This window comes from Leptopilina boulardi, unplaced genomic scaffold (assembly GCF_019393585.1).
Source record: "Leptopilina boulardi isolate dan_hultmark-lab unplaced genomic scaffold, ZJU_Lbou_2.1 LbouV2_281, whole genome shotgun sequence".
NCBI lineage: Eukaryota > Metazoa > Arthropoda > Insecta > Hymenoptera > Figitidae > Leptopilina > Leptopilina boulardi.
This window is the reverse complement of record NW_026137842.1, coordinates 400,902-427,038: the sequence shown is the minus strand read 5'-3', so window position 1 is coordinate 427,038 and position 26,137 is coordinate 400,902.

Sequence of the window (26,137 nt, the reverse complement as noted above, 5' to 3'; positions counted from 1 at the left end):
ACATTTTTTTATTCGTTTCATAAATACACGTTACTTTTAAAATCTTATAAATATTGTTCATGTCTTAAACTAAAAATATTAAATGGTGCCTAGCGATTAGACAATTTAAAATTCCTTGGTTTAAAAATAATTTTTTCGGATAATGTAGATAAAAAATAATATATAGTTTTACCTAATGTAGTTTTTTGAAACAATATTAAAAAGGCTTTATTTATGTAATTAAACATTTATTTATTAAATCAAAATTATCAAAATTATATGAGATATTCCATGCCAAAACAAGCATATTATCATAAAAATTGACATTTTTAATTTGGCTTTAATTCTTTTACCTTTTTTACTTTAACAAAAAGAGCTCCATGATTCTTTTCAAATTTTTTTTCCAGACTCCTTTTTAAGCAAATTTCAAGCCTAGTCCCGCCTTGGTTAAATCATTTTTACTATTTTTTTTATATTTCTTTTTAATTATTGAAATTGAATTTTGAATAAAAAAAGACCCAATTTCAATAATTTTAAAAAAATCTGAAAAAAAGTAAAAACCATTTATTTACGACGGAAGTTGGCTATTAAAACTTGATTAAAAGATAATATTTGTTTAAAAATTATTTCAAAAAAATTGAAGGATCCAAACAAAAAGGTAAAACAATTTGAGCCAAATTAAAAATGTTAATTTTGATATGTCGGTTTGGCGTTGCATGTCTCATATAAAATGAAGCTTACGGATTGAAAAAAATTATAATTTTAATGAACCGAATTTACGCGTTTTTTAAGATCTCCCGTATCGCTAGACACCCTGATATATTTTTAAGAAATGTTATTTATTTATCTTTGAGGTTCTCGTTCTCGTTCATGACGTTCTCGTTCTCGTTCACGACGTTCTCTTTCTCGTTCACGACTCTTCTAAGAGCTCGTTTACAATCATAAATTTGTTGCGTTAGATATGATCCGATTTTTTTCATTTTTAAAGCGCGAGCTACATTATCAATATTTCTCTTTTTATCGATTTTATGGCGTACAGCATCCCTTAGAGCCTTGTATTTAGAAGGAGTTAAGCACTTAAGACGGTCTGTCCCTTCCTCTTCGACGTTATATCCATATGGCAGCCTTAGGCACCTATTTTTCAAAACTTCCCTGCCCCAGAATATTTCTGCCAAATCTCTGGTAAATTTTGAGTCATTTTTCAGGAGCATCATCTCCCATGTGTCCACAAAGATGTAGAAGTTTAATCCAAGATATACCTATTGAAATAAATTTAATTAATTCTTTTTTAACCTTCATTTTTAATAATAAAACTTTAGATAAAAACTTAAAAAATATATATATATAAAATAAAAACTTTTATAAAACTTTTGTGGTTTTTAATCCATTCAATTTAAGCACGGTATACAAGGGGCGGTAAACATTATCGGGCGAAGAAAATTGTTTTAATATATTTAAATAATAATAATAAATAATAATAATAAAAATTAGAACCTCATCATCCTTGCATGTATATCGCTCTTCAGGACTGCCTCCTCTTACCCATCTGCGGGGATCTACTCTTTGATTCCTAGCATTTTGCTCTCTTGAATTTCTGGGAGTCGGCATTCCTGGACGTCTCCTGGGAGGGGTTGTCAGTCTTGAATCTCTACGAGGAGTTGTCACTCTTAAACCTCTCCTGGGAGGAGTTGCCTGCCTTGAATTTTGACTACCAGGAGTTGACACTCTTGAATTTCTCCTGGGAGGGGTTGTCAGTCTTGAATCTCTACGAGGAGTTGTCACTCTTAAACCTCTCCTGGGAGGAGTTGCCTGCCTTGAATTTTGACTACCAGGAGTTGGCACTCTTGAACTTCTCCTTTGAGGAGTTTCCTTCCTTGAATGTCGACTCACAGGAGTTGGCACTCTTGAACTTCTCCTTGGAGGAGTTTCCTTCCTTGAATGTCGACTCACAGGAGTTGGCAATGTTGAACTTCTTCTGGGAGGAGTTTCCTTCCTTGAATGTCGACTCACAGGAGTTGGCACTCTTGAACTTCTCCTTTGAGGAGTTTCCTTCCTTGAATGTCGACTCACAGGAGTTGGCACTCTTGAACTTCTCCTTGGAGGAGTTTCCTTCCTTGAATGTCGACTCACAGGAGTTGGCAATGTTGAGCGTCTATTGAAAGGATTTGGCACACTGGAGCGTCTACTGGAAGGATTTGGCGCTTTTCTTTTCAACTATAAATAGTAAAATAACATAGGATTAATTCATTAATATAATTAATCGATAAATAAGTTAATGAACAAAATTAATATCATAAATTGAATGGAATGACTTATTATTATATTAAAACATATTGAGGGTTAATTAAGTCTAACCTCATCGTTTTCTGATCCATAACGTTCTTCTTCAGGAGTCTCTTGAATTACACGTTTATTAATAGGATCCATTGTATGAGAATGTCCGTCAGGAGTTGTTAATCTTCGACGCCTAACAGTAGATGTTTCTTGAATTTTGACTTTTTCATTTTCTTTGTCTCTTGTAATTATCAACGATTCACTCCGAGTACCTAATGATTTCGTGGTTCTTGACATTTCTTTCAAAGAAAATTCAAAACTTTTTGAAGTAGTTTCTACACGCGTTGGTTTGGAACCTTAAAAAAATTAATTTTCAAAATTATTATTCTTTTAATTGGTACGTGTTAAGTTATAATTATAATCTAATTTAGTGAATAAAAAATTCCATTTTTTTGGAATTAAATTAAAATTGTTTTCAAATTTTCATAGTTCGAACTATATTATTACAAATTTATTTTATTGCATTGTTTATTATAATGATTATTAAATTTTTCAATTATTAAAATTTAACTGACCTAACTTTGTATAACGGCGTATTTGTTTGGTTTGATCCAAATCATCAGAACATGGTTTATGTCTACTTTCAGAAAACGTTTCTTCCGACATAGGTCTCTCATCTGGTTGATTGTAATCTAAAAGCAATACAAATTTATATTAAAAATTGAAAATTTAAAATTAACCCATTTTCAATATTTATCTTCAACATAATAATTTTAAACTCATAAAAAAATTAATTTGATTTAATGATTTAACTCTACAATGGATAAGTGCGGTAATTTGAAAACACTGTTATTTTTGTTTCGAGATTCTAACCTTAATTCATTTTATACGCCTGACAAGCGATTTAGACGAATTAAAGCGATAAATATGCGTTTAAAGTAATTACTGCGTTAATTTTAATTAATTTTCATCACTTTTTATTCTTTTGCAAAAATTAATAAAAAAAAAATTTAATAAGATTTTGCAATAATACAAAAGTTAATATTTTATTTTTAGAGTTTGTCAACTCATCTTTTAAAATCCGCTAGATTTTTTTAAACTATATATTGTTGAGATACTGCAATAATTATACAGAGTATACATTTCGTAATTTTTTTTTGTTTCTTCTGTTTCCTTTTTGTTTTTAGAATAGCTTTAAAATTTCTTTATATTTTATTAGAAAATGAATAATGATATCGTTTTCCTTATTAAAAAACGAAAAACATTATTTCGCTTTAATAATTATTTGATACTTGAACAATTTATACGCCTAAAAAGATTTTTTTTTCTACATAATTCAAAATTGTATAATTTTTTAATATTAAAGATAAAACTGGTTGATTCTTCTGGAGATGTAGTATATTATAAGATAAAAATAGTGTAGTGATTTTTTTTAAAATGTAGTTAATGTAAAAATTAAAAAGAAAATACGCTTTGTATTCCATTGGATCTCGGTGTGGCAAGTAACCATTTAGATTAAGAAATTTATAAATCTAAATTCTTAAAATATTAATAAGCAAATTAGTTAATTTTAAGAACAAAACGTAATCATATAATGCCTAATTTAAAATTTTGCGTTTATATACAATTCACAATTAAATACATAATTAAAATTTACTGTTTATTATTACATTCGTCGATAATCTCATCAAAATCGTCTATTTGTGACACATGCGATGAAGTAGAATCATCGCTGAAATAATAGTCCTCTCTGCTCTTCAATAATATTTTTTTCTTCTCATCAAAATTGTCGAAAAGTTTTCGTTTAACACTCTACAATAAAATTTTAAGTTTTATCACATTAATTAAAATTATTTGAACGAGAATTAAGAACATGTATAAATAAAAGACTTTATTTTTTTAAAAAAAACCGTAAAATGGTGTACAGTTAATCATATTAAGAAAATTCGGAAAGCTATAAAAAATATTTTCCGGATTGAATACTATTTTTGATAAAATAAATTCCTATTTTATTAATTGTTTAGTAAAAATAAATGCAATCAATATATGAGGAGCAAGTTTTCAAAACCTGATAAATCCATATTTTTTTATTTCGAGAAATTTAAACAAATGACTTTCCACACATAAACACTAGAGTTAATTTTAAAATAAAAAATTTATAATAATTTATTTCTATAACAATGTTTTTATATTCAATACGTTATGTTTCTAATTGAACTTTGTCATAATTGAGTGATTTACAGGTTTTGAAAATTTTTTCTAATATAAAACATACAAATTGTAAATCATCTTGGTTATGTCACAGTTGCATGGCCCTTCCCAAAAATCTCACTTTTTTGTGAAAAAGATAAATAACACTACATGGATTTAATTTTTTACATTTATTCGCCACCCCCCCCCCCCCAAAAAAAAAATCTTGTCTCGATCCGTTTGTGTTTTATTTGTGCAAAATTTATTTTTTTGAGAATTTAATAATAAATAATTATTAATATAATTAATTAAAGCAAATAATTATTAAAAACTTATGTTTTCGTATTTATTATTTTCTAACTTAATTCAAAATCCAAAAATTTTTATAAATTCTTTTTATTTAAAAAATTAAAATATTATTCAAAATTTTATTTTACTAATATAATGTTCATGTGTTCAAGAAAGAAAATAAAACTTATTAGTGGAAGACTGAGACGACATTTTAATCTATGTGATGGAATTGATTTAAATTTTGAAAAAAATCATTTTTGTACTACTATTTTTAGAGAAATTTAATAATTATAAAAAAATTATAAAAAAAAATTTTTCTTCATTTTTCAAAAATCGAAAATCAAACAAATACATATATTTTGATAAAAAAAATATTTCAAAACCAATCTGTAATTTTTTTTTATTTAAAAAAAAAATTATATATGAAAAACTTTAATTGCAATGAATTTTCTTTCTTAAAAACAAACACTTTTTACACAATTATTAAAACTTAAAATAGAAATTAATAATTAATAACTTTTTAAAATGTTTTAAAACTTAAAAATGTTTAAAAATGTAAAAACGTATCCAAAAATTATTTAGTTTCTTAAAACTTAATAAATAAGTTAAGTGCAATAGTTGTAAATTTTTTTTTAAATTTTTAATATTAATAATAATTATTAAAAATAGACAATTTTAAGAAAGCAAAAAATTATTTTTTGAATAGAAAAAATCCATAAAAAGTAGTAAAATTAATATTTTGAAGCTGTCAATTTTTATTTCATTAAAAAAAAATTTTCTAAAAATAAATTCGTTTTAAAATATTATTGATTTTTATCAAAAATTAGATTTTTTTTCTATTTTAGAAAAAATGCATAAATTTTTTTTTCAAATTCCTCGCAAAAAATTAGTGATAAAATGATTTAATGTCTATATTATAATAATAATAATAAAAATTTTTAAATAATTTTTTTTTAAAATAAATTAAAGAAAGAAAAAATCGGAAAAAATTTTATTCTTAAATTAAAATTTTCTTGTGATAGTCTAATATTATTTCAATACCTTTTTCTCCAAAACTTTGTCATTGCCAGATAAGAAACTAGCGTTTCTTTTGTTTGGAAATCGGATACGCTTCTCCTTTTGGTGATTCCCAATATCATCGGTACTTGCTGTAAACAGAATATAAATTAATATTCAAGGTCGAAAGAAGTATAAGCTTTTGATTTTCGTTTCATATACAGATATAAATTGAAAATATCCTCATTTTTTTGAAATCTGTAAAATAACATTTTTATATAGGATTCTAAAAGCCAAGCAATAAATGTTATATTTTTGTAGTAAATATGTACTGAGATGAAAAACTATAAACGAATTTTTAATACTTATTTATGGTATATTAAAGAAAATCAATCAATAATACTATATGGCAAATGTTTAATAATTTTGAAATATATATTATATATACTTACTTCCTAGTAACAAAACATACACGTAACGAAATTTTCCATTTTCTGCATCCATCCACAATTTATATTTCTGATTTCTCAAAAAATCTTCTTTGTGTTTTGGCAAGAAATTATCTATAAACGCAGTGTGCACTGGCACCAGAGAATCAGGACTTAAATTGAGATCGCATATCAAAGCGTGAGTTAATTTGCTTTCTTTAACACTTTTATCTGGACTAGGTTCTGTTTCGCTTTCTGAAGAATCCATGGTTGAAGAATATCAAAATCACTAAGTATTAAGAACACTTATTTTTCCGAAAATGCGTCAAACAATGTCCGTTCTGTTTCGCATACTCTCGGTAACTACGTATATCGCAGCGAGTGAATCAGTCGAACATGTGCTCAGATATTCGACGCGGGCCACGAGCCCACAACAAAATTTGAAACTATCACGTGAGTCACTAAATGCTCATGCGCAGCTAGGCATATAGGTATATACGTACACACTAGTATAGTGACTAATATAGTGACAACGTTAAACCAAATGCTACTAATACTAATGTGTTGTTCCATAAGTGTAACTGTTTCAATGTGTTGAGTGACGCTACGAGAACCGTCTTTTTCGTAGTGAAACTCTCAGCGTTTATAAATGTTTATAAAGTGTTAAAAATAAATTTTGTGAGGACCAGACCAATTTTTTGACGTTATGCTTATATTTTTTAATAAAATTTACAAGTGCTAATGGAAAAAGTGATAAGAAATTGATGCAATGTATCACAAAGAAGGTTCTGCTAATGTGAGTAACAACTTTGAAAATGTATAGTTTTGTTTATATATAGTTGTCAAGCGTCATTTTAAGTATAATTTTTAGATAATAATTACAATATTTTATGTTCCTTTAGCAAAAATATATTTTTTTATATTAATAAATATGGAAATATAGAAGTTAGGTTATGTTATTAAACTATATAATGTCAGGGAAATTGAAAAATTGATATTCTTGTAGCAAATTTGATTCATCTTTTTTATAATCTTCTCTTAATCTATATTCTATTGGGGAATTTATATCATTTTTTACATAGTTATTAATGTTTTATAAATAAAATTTTTTTAAAATGCAACATTTTTAAATTTTAAATTAAATTAGCTCACGAAAAAAAGTCTAGCTTGTGTTGCTGATTAGCCTTCGGTCTTTCTTGTTTACATATTTTTATTTTTGTTTAGCTGGTCTTGTTTATGTTACATATAAGAATCTATATATTCAAGTTTTCGTCTTTATAAGAAAATTATTCATGAAATACGTATACGTTTCGTTTAATTGATTTTAAATTTAAATTTAATTATTTATAAAATAAAAATTGATCTCCATACCCATGTCCAAACAGAATTCGGATATTCGCAGGATATTCTACAAACATCCTAGAGATATCCAGGTAATAAATATCCGTAGAGATATACATAGAATGTCCCCCTGATATCCATGTATATTCTAAAGACATCTATCTTAGAGATATTCTAATTTTCGAATATGACTGGGACATCCGTAGGATATCCTCGAAGATCCATTGCTGCTGAAAATTTAAGTGACTTTAAATATTCATATATATTACATTTATATTATACATATTTACAATGTAGAGGGAGTCGAGTGATGAAGATGTATCTAAACCAGCCAATTATAAAGTAAATTATTTAAAAAGTGGATCACAAAGTACAATTCCTTCATCAACATGGTATCGTTTTCAGAGGAAGCGCAGAGAACAAGTAAGCATTATTTATTTTTCCCTTGAAAATTGTAATATCATCGTAGCCCTTTATATAAAAAAACATATAATTGTTTTGTATTTTTTTCACTTTTTAATAAAAAATAAAATTCAGAAAAAATAATATCTGAAGAAAATAATTTTGTAATATTTAAAATAAATATATTATTTAAATGATCTGTAATATTTGTAAACTATAATTGAGATATAATTAATAGGAGATAAAAAAAATTTGAAGTGGGCTAAAAATTATTCAATTTAATATAATTATAAACCAAAGTTACATTCATTTAATTAAAAATTTGTTGGTTTATTTTTATGTTGAATTTTGATAGAATTAAAGTGTATGTACAAAAAATTAAATAAATATCTTTATTTCAAGATTTAAGTTTCCTATGCATAAGTAAGAAAATTATAAAAAAGTTCAAAATATTTTTAAATATATATATTTATTTATTTATTTATTAATTTTGCAATTTTCAAATAAAATTTTTGAAGTCTTTGTTTAGAGTGACCACTTTAATTCTTATCTTGAAAAATACCTAGAAAAATATCCTTTCAGATATATGTTTTTCCAAGATTTTTATAAATTGATTTTTTTTCCGAAAAAAGCTTTATTTACTTTATATTTTCCACGCTACAGAAAAACTAAAAAAACACATTTTTCTCAAAAAATACATAACCTATCTATTTTAATATGTCATAATGACAAGCAAAGCAATACCAAAAAAAAATTTTTCTTTCTTTAAAAGTTACATTGTTAATTTTTTTTTAAAATTAAGTAATTAAATTTAAAAAAATTTTTTTTTTTTAATTAAAGACTTTTTTTACAAAAAACTCTGAAAAAAAACTTTTTTATAAAACCACTTAAGTATAATGTATAAATACAAAATGTTTTGAAAAAACCTTCTGCTTATAATAATAAAAATTATTAATATTGTACTCAAGATACAAATATATTAATCTAATGATGAATCAAGAAATTTTAAATTAGTTATTGTTACACAAAAAAAAATGTGATTAAAAAAATTATTTTAAATTTAACAAGATTATTACTTTATTAAAATTTGGCTATATTTTAGATTTAGTAAAAAAAATAATAGCATATCTAAAGATTTCTAACATGTTTGATTCTTGGTTTACAAATAAAATTAGCATTTATATGAAATTTAATAATTGACATAAAAAATTTTCAGTCAATAATAAATTGTAATTATTAATTTTAAGAAAATATTTTTAAAAAAAAATAATTTAATAGTTTTTGGGAATAACCCCCCCCCCCTCCATGAAACACTCTATCCCATGTATTAGCGCAATTTTTCCTCTTGTCGTAGCACATAACTTGACCCCCCTCCCCCATGAAGAGATAATTGATTTATGGAGATATTTTTTATTATTTTTTTTTATTAAAAGGTATTATTTACATTTTTGTATAAAATCAATTACTGAAGTTTTTTTTACGACTTTTAACTGTAATTATTTTTCAAATTATTTATTCTTTAGGTAATATAAGAAATAACTATTAGGTTTTATATTTCCATATTTACCTTTGTTATTGTTTAATAAGAAAAATGATCTTACTATTTTCGATGGAGGTTTGTAAATTTTTTTATCCAATATTACTTGACTGTTAAATGCAATTTAATTACTTAAGTATGATACAGATATATTTAAATATTATAAATGCATTAATAAAGTACCAAGTGTTTTTTCTATAAAGACATAAATAATAATTTAAATAATAATTATTGTTATTTAAAAATTAAAATTAAATTTGTAAGATCCATAGCTCGATTTGTAGCAATTAATTTTTTAATTAACTAATCTAATATTGTTTTACAGGAAGGAAATATAATTTCCAAAAAAATTCATCTTGATAATAGCCCTGAAAATGAAAACGTTATACCTATGGAAATATCTAACACAGATCTACCATCAGATATCGACACATTTATTACAAGCAATATGTTTGATTCAGCAAGTGGAACATCATCTGTATTACTTGAAACTCCAAGTTCATATTGCGAACAGCTTCCAATTGTGATTGATGAATTTAATATGAGAGGCAATAGTATAGAAATGGAGAATATAGAAACCGAGACAATTAATTCTATTGCAAATAGTGAAGATCCGGTAAGTTCATCTTTATATTACTTGAACGTTCAAAATAACATTTTTGCCTTGGATTGCCAGTAAAAAAATGTCACGCTTTGCCCATCTAAAATAATCTCTCTAAGATCTCTTTCTTTGCAAATTTTGTAGTATAAATTATATTATCAAGGTTCCCACGCTACCTGGAAACCTGGAAAACCTGGACCCAAGAAGCACGTAATATAACCTCAATATCAAGGTAGTATTACATGTAAGATTCGTAATATAACGTTGTAATATTACAGTAATCTTACAGTGATCTTAAAATGTCCGCCTCAAGGTAATATTACCGGTAATGTTACTGTAATATTACGCGCTAATATTAAGGTAATATTACAGTAATATTGCAGTAATATTATACCGTAATATTAAGGTAATATTACAAGAGAATATTACAGTAATATTATGGGAACATTTCTTTACGAAAAAAATCTACCCATCCAGGGAATCGAACCCCGAACTCAAAGCACACGAGTCCAGAGTTTTACCAACAAGCCAAGTTGACTTATAATATATTTACGTTTTTTATGCTTTATGAATAACTCAAATCAGTCTGTAATATTACTGTAATATTACCGTTAATATTACAGTAATATTCCCGGTAATATTACCTTGAGGCGGACATTTTAAGATCACTGTAAGATTACTGTAATATTACAGCGTTATATTACGAATCTCACGTGTAATATTACCTTGATATTGAGGATATATTACGTGCTTCTTGGGGAATTGTCAGGGAAATTTTTTGAACCTTGAAAAAATCTGTAATAGTAAGGGAATTAACTTTTGAAACCAGAAAAAGGCAAATTTTTGACGAATTTGAATCAGTGACCGACTTTTTTCTATGTTTTTGGTATTTGAAAAATTCTCTTTTTAATTTTTTGATTTTTTACAATATTTTTATTTGGATGGTTTCAAATGTTTCTAAATTTTCATTCTATTAAACTTCATTTTCATTTGAATTCCGATTTTTCTGAATTTCCACTATTCTGAATTTTAATTTTGCCAAATCTAAATTGAAATTTTTCTGAAAATTGATTTTTTCAAGTTTTAATTTTTCACAATTTAGTTTTTTAAATGTCAATTGTTTGAGTATTTGATTTTTATTCAATTTTCGGTATTTGTAAAAATCTCACATTATTTTTTTGATTTTTCACAATTTTCATTCTATTGTTTTCATTTTTTTAAAATTTACATTTGTCTCAACTTTATTTTCATAAAAATTACTATTTTCATGATTTTTTACTTTTATGAATTTGAATTTTGGCAAATTTAAACTGAATTTTTTAAAAACTTATTTTCCAAGATTCTATTTTTTAAATTTTATTTTTCTGAATTTTAATTGTTTGTGAATTGCGTTTTTATTTGATTTCCGGTATTTGAAAAAATTTTACTTAAATTGTTTAATATTTCACTATTTTTGTTTGTTCGGTTCTCAATTTTGCTAAATTTTGATTTTTCTGTTCGTTTTTTTTTGAAATTACGTTTTTACTGAGTCTCGATTTTTCTAAATTTGAGTTTTGGCAAATCTAAACTGGGATTTTTCTAAAAGTTGGTTTTCCAAGTTCTTATTTTTCGGAATATTGTTTTTTCAATTTTAATTGTTTGTGAATTGTAATTTTATTCAACCTCCGGTATTTCGAAAATACTTTTCTTTATTTTTTGAATTTTTAACAATATTTTTTGTCTATGTTTAAATTTTTTAAAATTTTTATTCTTTTTAACTTTAACTTTTGAAACCTGGAAAATGGCCAATTTTTGACGAATTTGAATTAGTGACTGAATATTTTCTATGAGTTAGTTAAATTTTACCAATGAATTAGTGAAAAAAAAATTTTATTAATGGATCAGAGAAAAATTTAACGAAATGATTTCAGAAATTCAAGCCCTTTATTGGATGACAGATTAAAAAGCAATAAATAAATTTATGAATTTAATTTTATTTTTGGATAAATTTATAAAATTGATTTTTACCAATAAAAACTTGAAAAATTCCATTTAGTTAATATTTCTTCTCTTATAGAATTGCACAGTTCATTTTTCCACAACTTTTCTCGTAAAATACTGAATGGATTGATTTGAAATTTTGTGTAGAAAATTTTTTTTTTCAATAAAAAAATATTAATGAAATAATTATTGTAATAGAGTGAAGAATTTCTTGTAACAAGTTATGTGCTACTTAAGAAATTAAATTAATAACTTAGCATCTTCTGTTGTTAGATATTAAATCAGGAAACGGAGATAACTGACAATATAATGACAAAGATTCACAACTGCATAGAAAAATTGTCTGAAGATGTTGATAATAATGAAGCTTCATTGGATGAATATTATGAGGTAATATTACTTTAATGACTTTGACATAAATATTTTTATATGAATTGTTTTATCAGAAAGCAAATATTGTATTAATGTTCCCATTCTTAATTGAAAATTTCGTTTCTATAATTGACTTCATAAACCAGAAATATTATACATAGTTAAGTAAATATGCAAAAGTTGTCCTCGCACGAATTTAGCTCATATTGTCAATTTTAAATGCTGTCCATAAGAACGTAAAATTCTGAAAATGTCTGACCTTAATGCCTCTTATTTTGAAAATTATGAAGGGGGAAAGAAAAATAAAAAACGAGTCTTTCTCGAAAACTACTGGACCAATTTTAATGAGCTTGAATTATGTTACACATAATATTTTTTTAAAATAAAATAAAAAAAGAAATATTTTCAAATTTTCAAAATTTTATTTTTTGACTTTATTTAAGAGTGACACACAACATTTTTTTAGAGTTTACTCTCTGTAGTGTCTATTTCGAGAAAAAATTTTTTCAAATTTTTTTTGAAACACTTCAAAATGACGCATTAAAGATAGCGAAAAATGAGAATTTTTTTTAAAAATTTATTATTATTTTTTTCTATTATTTGTAATATATTTGTATATATACATTTTATATATTATATAAAATAATAATAATATATAATAATATTATTATTATTTGAGCCATCTGAAATTTTAATTTATAAATTATTGAAATATATTTTTTTTCAAAAATAACATATATTTTTGACGATTTTCGGTGAAACGTGAATATTTTGTTCATATTAACCTTTTGACAACAAAATTTTCTTTAAAAAAAATGGTTTTAAAAAGTATACAAAAATACAATATGGCAATCTACTTTTTAAAAATTGATCCAATTTAGCCGAAATTTGTTTCTTGGAGATTGTCGGGGTCACTGATTACTAATCTAACATCAAATCTTTAAGATTATTAATCATCGACCTAGAAAACGACTGAGTAACAAGTTTCAGATAAATCAATTTTTTACAAACTCGTCAGCCATTTTGGATCATTCATTTTCAATTTTGAAAATATGACAGCTGATTCGTAATCAGCAACCCCGAAACCCCCAAGTAAAAAGTTTGAAGCCATAATTGCTTTACATATAGAAAATAGTTTTTGTATAGTTTTTAAAACCCTTTTTTACAAAAAGTCTTGTTTTCAAAGGTTAATATAAATAAAATATTCATGTTTCACCGAAAATCGTCAAAAATATGTGTACTCTTTGACAAAAATTAGATTTCAATCACTTCAAGTAAAATTCTAAGTAGCCCAAATATAGTTATTAGGGACCTTCCTCCTTTTTTGCCAATTTGGATGATCTATTTTGAATTTTCAAAATTTTATTTCAGATTTATAAGCAGCTACATGAAAATGACTTAAATAACAAATTTGAAAGGAATTTGACCAATTTTATTGTATTGAATAGTGTCATATATTGTATTCACTTACTGTTTTATTCTTTTTCCACTATCAATTAACTCAAAAAAAACACCGAACAAAATTTTTTTTTCTCAAAATAGACACTACAGAGAGTAAACAGTAAAAAAATGGCGGGTGTCACTCTTATTTTATATTTAACAATTAAAATCTTACACAAAACATAAAATTTTAATTTAAAACAAAAATTTTTCTGAAATAAAAAGTTAAAGATGTGACAAAACTACAAATATTATTTTCAGGTATAATTCACCAGTAAATGCTGCAGTGACAACAACGATCGGAGAAACGTTACTTATGGGTATAAGGTTTGCTCTTATTAATGCATTATCATTCACAGCTGTTTGGGAATTGTTTCATCTTATCAATTGCCTTTTTGATGTACCTATCTTACCAAATACGAAATATTTTATTAACAAGTTATTTTATCACAAAAATTGGTCAAAATTTCATGCTATTTGCCCACAATGTAACAAATATGCAGGGACATTTGAACCGCGAAAAGACAGCCACATAAACTGCAAAATGTGTAATGGTAGAATCAATGTTAAAAAAAAGGAATATTCGGATTTTTTTATAACTATGGATCCTTCGACACCTATTTCAGAATTGATAGAAGCAAACGCGGACTATTATCATAACATTGTAAATGAGCGAATGCGTAATCGGAAGAAAGGATTTATTTGTGACATTTATGATGGAAAATTATATAAAGATTTTGTAAAGAAGCTAGACGAAAAAGATAAAAGAAACTACGTAACTACAGTATTTAATACAGATGGAGCCCCAGTATTTAAAAGTTCCAAATGTTCAATATGGCCGATATACTTAATAGTAAATGAATTGCCGTATGATGTTCGCACCAAAGAAGTAGTTGTAGCTGGTCTTTGGTTTGGTAAACAAAAACCAGATATGTCTGTTTTCCTTGAACCATTTGTAAAAAATATGAATGAATATGCTACCACAGGAATCCCATGCAAAATAAATAATGTAGAAACTCGTATCAAAATTTTCCCTTTAGTTTGCTGCGTAGATAGTTCTGCACGTGCAGCAGTGCAGGGATTTGCTCAATATAATGCTTATTTTGGTTGTGGACAATGTCTTCACCCTGGGGTATGGATCAGGTCTTCTAAGAAATCTGGATGTATAAAATATCCTTTATTAGATAAGGTTCCGAAAAATAGAAATCATGCAGATACTGTGAATCAAGCAAATCAGGGTATAACCAAAGAAGGCGTAAAATCACGATCTCCTCTAATTGATTTGAGTAATTTCGATTAAATTCGTGGTACCGTAGTCGATAATATGCATATCGTTAGTGGAATAGCAAAACAATTCAGTGTAATGTGGTTAGGAACGACAAAAAAAGTAGGTCTTTTGTCTCGTAAAATAATACCTGAAGTTGACAAACATTTACAAAGTATAAAAGTTCCTAATAAAGTTGGTAGGCTAACTCGATCTTTTTCAGAAAGGGAATTTTGGAAGTCAAAAGAGTGGGAGAACTGGGTTTTGTATTATAGTATATCGATTCTTCTCAATATACTACCGCTTCCATTATTAGAGGATTGGACTCTTCTTGTAGAGGCTTTGTATATTCTACTGCAAGCAGAGATAAAAAACGAAGATTTGAAGTTGGCCGATGAGCTTTTGCACAGATTTGTCAGTGATACTGAAAGACTATACTCAAAAGCTTCAATGACATCTAATGTTCATTCACTTTTACATTTGACAAGAACAGTATATGACTGGGGACCTCTATGGGCGCATAACGCATTTGCATTTGAGTCTAAAAACGGTCAGTTGCTCAAAGGAATTCATTCAGCGAATAGTATTCATCACCAAATTTGTCGAAGAATAAATTTACGACATTCTATGTCTCTGTTAAAAAAGCAGGCAACTATTTCATTTAAGGTAAAGCGTTTTTGTACTAACATTGGTACTTCTTGTGTACAAAAAAATTTACAAATTAATGAAACCAGATATTTCGGTCTTGCTTGTGTAGTAGATAGACTGTGAGCACAAACTTTAAATTTAAGTTTCGATGGTTTAAGATTGTATAACAAAATGGTAAAAAATGGTTGTCTTTTCATGTCCTCGATAAAAAGTAATAAGCGTTCAGACAATACATTTGCAAAATTAAATAATCAATCATATGTAAGACTTGCCGGTTTTATAGTTGACAGAATTAATAAAATTGAATACACATTGGTTGAAAACATTACGACCGTCAATACTTTTCAAGGTAATTGCAAAATGTTGCAAAAAATTACTTACATGGACGAAGAAATTACTTCTGTACCAACAAGTACAATAGAAAAAGTGTGTGTTAAAATTCTATTAAATAATGAACAATATATTTGCGCTTTGCCTAACTTGTTTTCTTACTGAAACTATAAAAGAAAAAAAAGTGAAATTTGTATTTGATTTTCAAGTACCTTAAAACGGGGTTATTTCGCTCAGTGCGGGGTAAAGTCGTTCACCAATTTTTTTGCTTTAAATTTTATTTAAACTAAAATTTGGTATTTTTTGTTAACAAATTTAACATTTGTACTTAGTAATAAAGGTATCAAACTTTATAAACTTTATTTTAAAGCTGAAATGAAGCATAATAGTGGGTGAGCGACTTTACCCCGCACAGAGCGAAAAAAACCCGTTTTACGGAAACCTATGTTTCTTGATCAATATACATTAAAAACTTTAATATTCTTAAATAACCTCATAAAATGTTATTTATTTTGTAAATAAATTGTAGGTTGAATTTTTTAATTAATTTTGACTGATAAATTTAAGTAAATTATAAATATAACTAAATTTAAGTAAGTATAGACTGAGTCGACATTTTTAATTATTGAAAGGAATTCATGTAAACCTTGAACAAAGTTATTTCTTTGTGAGAAAGTCAATAATTTTTCAAAAAATTTTTTTTATAAAATGAAATAATTCAAAACCTATTCGTATAATTTTTAAGAAAAATTTTATTTTTATTTTAAAAAATCAGCTAAATAATTTTAATTTTACTATTTTTAATGTAATTTTTTTAAAAAGCTCCAATTCTTAACATTATTATTAAAAAATGAAATATTAAAAATTTGTAACTTTCTTAATTTCTAAGACATTCTAAAAAGTTATAAATTATTGCTATTTCAATTTTTAATAATCATTTTAAAAATGTCCGATTTTAAGAAAACATTGCATTAAAATATTGTAAATAAAACTAAAATTTTTGAGCTATCAATTTTTTTAATAAAAAATTAATAATTTTTTTAAAAAATTATGTATGATTTTTGAAATATTTCATTCTTATAAAAAATTAGATTTTTTTAGGATTTTGAAAAAAGGTCAAAAAATTTTTTTAATCAAATTTTTTATCACCATTTAATTCCTCATAAAAAAATATTAGAAAAATGATTTCGTCAGAAACTCAAATTAATTTCTTCATATAGCTGAAATTCATATTGTTCATTAGAATTAAGTTTATTTTATATTTTAAACAAAATGATTGTTGTAAAATAAAAATCTTTTAATTATATTAACAATTATTTTAAAATTAAACTTTACTTTTTGTATTTTATAGCCTCAATTATTTCCATTAACTAAATAACACTTTTAAAAATATTTAATGAAATATAAAATTATAAACTCTGGCAGCACAACTATTTGCAGCAATTTTGCAGCTAGTTTGCAATGCCAAATTGCAAGGTTGCTTTGCAAATTTGCAGAAAAATTTCTCATAAATTTTGCATAAACTTTTTATGGCAATATTGAAAAAAATTCTCTTGTAATTTGCTCAAATTCATGTCATACGCAGTAATTTTCTATGCTGCACCTTGGGCTGCGCAATAGATTTTAGTCACCTTTTCCTGAGGAAAAAGTTTTCCATAACAAAATATCTCTATATTTACAACAAATAAATTTTTTAATTGTTTTCGAAAAGTTTCTACAAGTTTTAGAAAAGTAATTACCATAAAAATTTTCTGTAAAATTTTTGAGAAATTTTTCTGCAAACTTGCCATGCGAACATGGAAATGGGTGGAAATATCGCTATTTGTCACAAGTTTGCAAATTTGCATTGCAAACTTGCAACTTGGCATTGCAAACTTGCTGCAAAATTCCTGAAAATAGTATTTATATTTGGGAGAGTTTCACATTTATATAGAAAAAAAAGATTACTTGAAAATCAAACGCTAACATTTTTTAACAGGCGCAAATATTTAAATATAGCGCAAATAAGAAAATAGAATTTGTAGTGATTTAAAATATTATAATGACATGCTATAATTATTTGCGATGTTTATATATTACGAAACTTTTTAGTACGTTTGAAAAAAGTGTGATTAAAATTTTATATAACTTTAGAATTAATATCTACAAGTATTTTAATTTCATTTTTCTAACAAAAATAAATAAAATTTACAGTCAAAATATAAACTGAGGCGTTAACTTACGTCTCAAATTGAAACGTTTTTAAAGAAAGAAAAATATAATACAATATGACTGGAATAAAAAGAAAAATTTATCGACCGATTGTTTGTTTGAGGAGATATTAATTTTATAAAAAATTATTTGTATTATATTATATTACTGTATATTTATGTAAAATAATTATATTTGTATAACTTTGAAAATGACTGTATTAGTAAAATGAATAAAAATGTTAAACTTTATTAAGGTACATTTTTAATTTAACTATGCAGTGGTTTTTTATTATTATTGTTATATTGTATAAATATTTTGTTAAAATATTGTTATATTGTACTTTAACCTGAAAATAATAGTTTCTTTTTACCATTTGTAAACTTCACAAAAAAACAGTTCAAAATATTATAACAGAAACAAATTTTTAATAGTTTTATAAATAATATCATTAAAATTAATTTTCTATGATTTGCATTATGTGAAAAATATAATATTTAACAGATAAATAATTCTGGAAAAAATTTTTTATTTACATTTAATCCGGCTAGGATCCCGTTGGAATCCAACTAGTTTCCTATGTAGGATCCGATATGGGATTCTATGCCAATTTCCAACGTCGTTTCAGAGATCGGAAACTAGTAGGATTCTATATTGGATCCGACATGAGAAACGATGTCGTTTCTGATATGGGATCCTAATAGAATCCTTGTAGATTCAAACGTTGTTTCCGACATAGGAATTTTCAGCAGGGAAGGGTGCCCTACACCACGTTCCAGATGCGCTTTCGCGTATGTATGAAGTTGAACCGGATAAAATAGCCTCAATTTTTGAGACTGACGATCCATGGTACCTTCATAAATTACAAACCGTACCGGAAATGCCACATCAGTTTCCGGATTGGAAAGTAGAAAATAATCAGTTATATGTTCACCGTCCGAATTCGATCACTGATTTGGTCTTGCCCGATCTGGATTCATGGAAATTGGTTTTGCCCCATGACCTTCGAAATAAAGCTCTAGAGGAAGCACACAACTCTCCCACTTCCGGCCACTTAGGTGTCGAAAAGACACACGCTAGATTAGCGTTGTTATATTATTGGCCGGGAGTATTCAGAGATGTAGCAAAATATGTCCGTTCTTGCGAAACTTGTCAAAAGATGAAAGCGGAACAAGCCGGACCAATTGGATTAATGGGAAAGAGGGTCATAGAGCAGCCATGGACTATCGTGGCGGCTGATATCATGGGTCCATTTCCCCTCAGCAGAAACGGATTTTCGTATATACTGATTTTTCAAGACATGTTTTCCAAATGGATCGAGTGCATTCCGCTCAGAAAGGCTACAGGCGCTAATGTGTTAAAAGCACTAGAAGATACCGTTGTTTTCCGTTGGGGAGCTCCCGAGGTTTTATTTACCGATAATGGCACGGAGTTTGTAAATAAAATAATTTCGAACGCCGCATCAGAATTTGAGATACGACACTCTCCTACTCCACCTTATCACGCTCAAGCGAATCCGGTGGAAAGAGTAAATCGTATCCTAAAAACTATGATTGCTTCTTTTGTCGATAGCGACCACCGAAGTTGGGATAAGCATCTTCCCGATTTCCGTTTCGCTTACAATACCGCAATTCATAGTTCGACTCACGTGTCCCCAGCGCTATTAAACTTTGGTCGAGAACCAAAGCTGGCCCAATCGGTTAACAGAAATGAAGAAGGTCCTCCTCATATTATTCCGTTAGCAATAGAAGAATGGGAAAATCGACTCAAACGCTTACCTGCACTTCGCGATTTAGTTACGCACTATCTCGAAATTACCTCAGATCGACAGGCAAAATACTATAATAAGAAAAGGCGAGACATTCGTTACAATGAGGTCGATGTTGTCTGGCGAATGTCACACACATTATCCTCAGGTCCTGATTTTATTACAAGTAAATTGTCCCCAAAATATAATGGTCCATATAAAATAGTTAAGGTCAAATCACCGGTCGTTTATGAAATAATGAACGAATCGAAAAAGGTTGAATAAGCACATGTGAAAGATCTCAAACATTATTGGACACCAGATTTCGAGCAAAGTGTAAACCATAGCCCTTCTTTTAGACAAGATGTCGGGACAGGGAAGAAAACCTCTCAAGCAGATCAGCGACGAATCCCTGATCAGATTTTGGAGGAGACAACACAAAACCCAGATCGAATTCAGCCCACCGAAGACGGAACCGAGGGACCTGAACGATCGATTTTACAGTCTTCCCAAAGAAGAGAGCAACCAAAATCCGAACAATCTAAAAATAAGAAAAAGCGAGGTCGTCCCAGAAAAGAACAAAGTAAACAAAAAATTGAACGATCAAGATCATGTTCATCACAAAATCGAAAAAAGCCAGGTCGTCCCAGAAAGAAAGCAGGAGAGCAAGAAAGTACAAATACCAGGCCCAAAAGTCCATCCACTAAACCAACAAGGAGCAATTTCCAAGACTCTAGTTTCCAAGGTCAAGAAGGTCTCCGCAGAAGCAAAAGAAAACGTCGACCACCACGATAATAATGGAAAAGTCGCCAACATCGACCAAGGAAGGCCATTGGGTAAAGGTATCGGAAGGGGCAGGAAGATTTCGGAAAAGGAAATTGGCAACGAGAAGCGTAAAACAAACGGTATAGATTTAGAAAATCAAATGCCTACAAATATTCCTCGTCCTACTCCAAAACTTTCCTCACCCTGTGCAGTCCTTTTATTCGATGAAAAATTCCTAGAACCATTCAAAAAATGAAGGACAAGAAAAAAACTGTACTCAGTGTAAAGAGAGATGGGAAAAGGGACTAGTCCAACCCCGAGAGAAACGAAGCTTAATCCCATCTTATAGCTCAAGTAACAACTCTTTCAAGTGAACCAGCAGTAGAAGCAACCAGATTAACGCTCCAAACTCTTGGAACAGCAACTGCCCAAGAATGGTCTCCAGATCACCTTCTGATTCAGGCACTTGCAACTGCGATCATGAGAAAATTGTAATTTCCGTACCGATTTTTTTTTAACTTCGTTTATGATCCCCTTTTATTTTTTTGTTTATTCCTTTCTAAGCTAAAGTTGTTTATATTAAGTACCTTCTCAGATAAAGAGAACTATTTTGCGTTAAGTTTATTATTGCCTATTTCGTAATAATTAGTTATTTTAGTTTAAATCATTATTTGGTTACACACGTTCAAATAAAGAGAACTACTTTTGTGTCACATTCAGTATTACTCGTTTCGAAAAATAATAATAATTATTAGTTATCTATTTTTAGTTCATGTCTTAGAATCGAGAATCTTTAGCTATAGAATTGACCAAAAATTTGAGTTATCGTTCCCCACATAACACGACTTCTTGCTGTGAGTTTACTGTAAGGATATCTGTAGGGTTTGTAAGGTTACCGTGTAAGCCTGCAATAAACTTGAGGTAATCTTAAAACTTCCGCCTTACAGTAAGCTTAGACAGTAAAGCAAAGGTAAGCTTACACAGTAAAGTCGTGGTAAGTTTACGTGGTTAGGTTGTGGTAAGCTTACACGGTAAGGTTGTTGTAAGCTTCCCGTAAGGTTATTGTAAGGTTGCTGTAAGGTTACTGTAAACATAAAGTAATATGAAAATATATTAAAAATAATTATATTATAATATATATTATATTACAAATTTTTTTTATAAAAAATTATATATTTGGTGAAGTACTTCATGAACCCCAATAGGGTGTGTCAAATAAAAGTTACTGCGCAGCCGTATGTCCCATAGAAAACTACTGCGCATCAATATTAATAAAATTTATTTATTATTAACATTCTATGTTTACAGTAACCTTACAGCAACCTTACATCAACCTTACAGAAACCTTAAAGGATGCTTACAACAACCTTACAGTGTAAGCTTACTACAACCTTACCATGTAAACTTACCACGACCTTACAGTGTAAGCTTACCTTAGCTTTACTGTGTATGTTTACTGTAAGGCGGAAGTTTTAAGATTACCTCAAGTTTATTGCAGACTTACACGGTAACCTTACAAAACCTACAGATATCCTTACAGTAACCCCACAGCAAGAAGCCGTGCTATGTGGGTCAGTATTCTCTTATATGAGTGATTCATAAAGTTCACTAGCCATTAAGAAAAGAAAAATTTCAAAATGATAAGAAATGACCAAGAGCAAATAAAATGCTATGTTAATTTAGTCAATTGCAAGTTTACCTTTATCATTAAATTGGATTATGACCAAATTAATTTTTTTTATTCAAAATAAAGGTAAACAAAAATACAAAATCTTCAATCTTTATAATCCTAATGCAAAAATCTTTCCATTCCTTCTTCCTTAACCGCATTGTCAAGCTCGAGTTATTAACCTTGATTGAATTTATGAATTTACTTAATAATCTTTAATTCATTATCATTCAAATAATTTTGATGGTCGAGGGAATGAATTGCTGTCTATTAATGGGTAACCATTATTGCCAGTCTGGTAGGGGGTTTTGTGACGTGACTGTTTACACGTCTTGATGCTATCCCTCTCCCTTGCTGGCAAGAGGTTAAGAGAGAAATATAAAAAGAAAAATACTACTTATGGACATATAATTTGCTGGTCGGACAGGACTCCTTAAATTAAGAATAAAGCTTTGATTTATATAGAGTCCTTAAAATATCAATAGAAATTTTGTTATTTGTTTTCATATATTTTTTTTGGCATTGTATCGAGTCATTTATTTTTGAAGCATATGTAAATCAAATCATCTTTGATTTCTGGTCTTATTACATAGCTGCCACCTTATAAAAATTTCAATAAAAATAATTTAGCGCCAACAAAAATTGAAATGTAAAAATGAGAAAATTAGCGAGCGAGACTACCGTAACCTAAATTCCGAGATCCCGAATTCCCGAGGCAGTCAACTGGAGGTTAAATACAAAGCATCTGACTGGAAGAGTCCAAATCCGTGCAGGAATCGAACTCTTCAGCAAACAAATAAGTATATTTGTTTAAATACAAAATTAATTACTAAAAAGTCGACCCCAGGGCCTCGGAGGGATGGATACGAGCCTGAGCACTAACAAAACATCAACGCGTAAGGCACAGCGGTGAACGCATGGGATTTTGCCGGTAGTTCTCGTTCGGCCAGCAAACAGTTAAAATATTTTTTTGTGTTTCCGAAGTTTCCGTTGGTGACAATATTGTTCCGTTTAGGATTATACTTTTAATTCTACAAGAGGTAGGCAGCATATTCTTTTCGGACATTGTAATCAATTAATATCTAAATTTATTTCATGATTATTGAATAAACATATCAATTTTAATACATTTGAGTTCGTTTAATCTTTTCACTAAAGCTTAGACCCAGCGACTCTCCGGCTGAGATAAAGCTGAGGTAATAAAAGTTGTCAAGTTATAATTATTTGTTTGCTTGAGTTTGGGCGGCATTTTCACAATGCCTAGCGCTCAACAAAATTAAATCAAAATTCTCATTTTCTTGGAACAGCCAATTTACTGTTATAAACAGTATTTAAAGCTACCAAGCAAAGGTGCAGCAAAAAGTTAAAAAAGTGTACGGGCGAAAAGGGAAAAGAGAACCTTGAAAAACTAATGAATGATGTGATTGCAAATATAGCTGCTCTCTTGGAATCAGATCACGAATTAAGCGGTTCAGAAACCGATGTGGAAAATGAAGGAGATGATTTGTCATCAGATGTAGAAGACAAAAATTTCAGATAATCTCAAGAACTGCTGATCTTTTCTACTTTATATATACTCTTTTAAATTTAAGTGTTACTTGTCTGACTTTCATCTTCGAATCGTTTAATTCTATACTCAAAGTTCTGTAAAAATGCTTATCAATAATTTATTTTGTAACGATAGGCGTATCGTAAGAATACTCGCCCGGCGAAGAGAGAGAAAGTAGACGGCGTAAGTAGCAGCGTCTCTTTCTTCCCCCACCTCGCGCTAACGCCTCTGGCTACCTAGCGAGAGTATATACCTGGCGGCTCGCACCTTTTTCCTCAGTTCGTCTTCCGACTGGCTTTGAGGTGCACCTCTGGCTAGATGGAAGCGATCTCACTCCTAGTTCCTGGCTACCTGGACTCAATTGAGGCGCTCCTCATTGAATTCAGGTAATGCAAGGTATGGTACACTTGACTATGGGTGCTTCCGTGTCAAGTGAACTTTACTTTACCTCCTTGTTCCTTATCAACTTGGACTCTCTGTAGGTGCTCCTGCGAGAGACCGAGAAGATACCTTCATGTACCTAGAACGTCATCCTTGCGACTTCTCTGTAGGTGCTCCTGCGAGAGGATGCGAGTATGACGTCACTACCAAAAACCTAGAGTATCGTCTTCGCGACTTCTCTGTGGGTGCTCCCGCGAGAGGACGTAGAGATAGGTACTTCCTTTCTCGTTCACCGCCCCAGGTGAGTAGAGGGGCAATCTCTATCACCTGGATGCGAAGCTCAGGGCCGTATCTTTAACTCAGGGTGCCCCCTGGTCTAAGATATTTCCCAGAGATGTTCCTTAATGTTCCTAGTTCACGTCAGGCAAGAGTATCAGGTACATACCTGATTCTTCAACCCAATCGTTTCCCTTCTAGTTTTCTCTGGAAACGATTATCTCAGAGTGCACGTTCTAGTTTACGTTTGCCGTGAATTGCTTAACTTACATTTTGGATTTATACGGAATTAACTCCTGGTGAACGCGATCGCGATTATTAAAGGTACCTTGTATCATTTCAGAAAAGAAACTGGCCAGAACAATACGGTAGAGGGCGGTGCTGTCGAGTCACTCGAGATTACCGGATGACCTACTCATCCTAGTTATTATTTGCATTATATCGAGCCATTTGTTTATTTATTGTTTTATATATTGTTTTATATTCTTTATATTCATATATTCCTTGTACCTTCATTTAACTTCTTTTTGTTACAATATATCAATCTTTCGAAGGTTTTAAATAAAGACTCGTTATTGACTATACCTCTCCTCTTAATCATAGTACGCAAATAGTTCCATAAGGCAAAAATAGATGGCGCTTCACGCCACAAGTAAAAATTAAGTGAACACAAGGACTCGGTCCCCATCTGGCGAGCGAATCCTTTGGCAACACAAATTTAGATCATTACAATTTAAAATTTTAGTCTACTTTACCTTCAAAAAATATTACTTACCAGTATTATACTACGACTAAAAGACGTAGATTTATCAAAAATGTATGTTCAAATGTTCATTAAAATGAACGAATTAAGTGTGCGTTAAAAAATTAGCAATTTTAATAATTTGTTTAATTTAATAATTTGTTATTTTTCGTGTTAAACTATAGTTTAAATGCATTTGATTCTTACTAAATGTAATCATTCCACTAAAAAATAATAATTCAACAAATCCATTTGATTTGATTTTACATTTGGTAGCTAAACAAAATTCGGTTTTTTTAAAAAAAATTTTGCTTTTGTGGAATTGAATTCTTTTGAAGAATTTTATATAAATAAATATAAATAAATAAATAATAAATATTTAGGATATAAATAAAAAAATAAAATTCTACACATGCAAAAATAATTTGAAAAAAATTTAATTAAAGACACTATTTTTTCTCCAATTTTAAATGATTTGCCAATTTTTTTCTATTGGAATAGTATTTAATATTTATTTCAGTATTTCGATTTATGTAATTAAAAAATTTACGACTGACGAATGTACGTAAAAAAATGTTCTTTAAAAAAATTAATTCTTATGTTTACAGTTCATAATATTAAGTGGTTATCATTTTACTTTTCTTTATTTCAAAAATGTATTTCAATACGTTCGAATACATAGTACCGGCGTGTAGGGTGTGCAGCCTGCCGGTACCCGGGTGCCTGTCCACAGGGGCAAGCCATA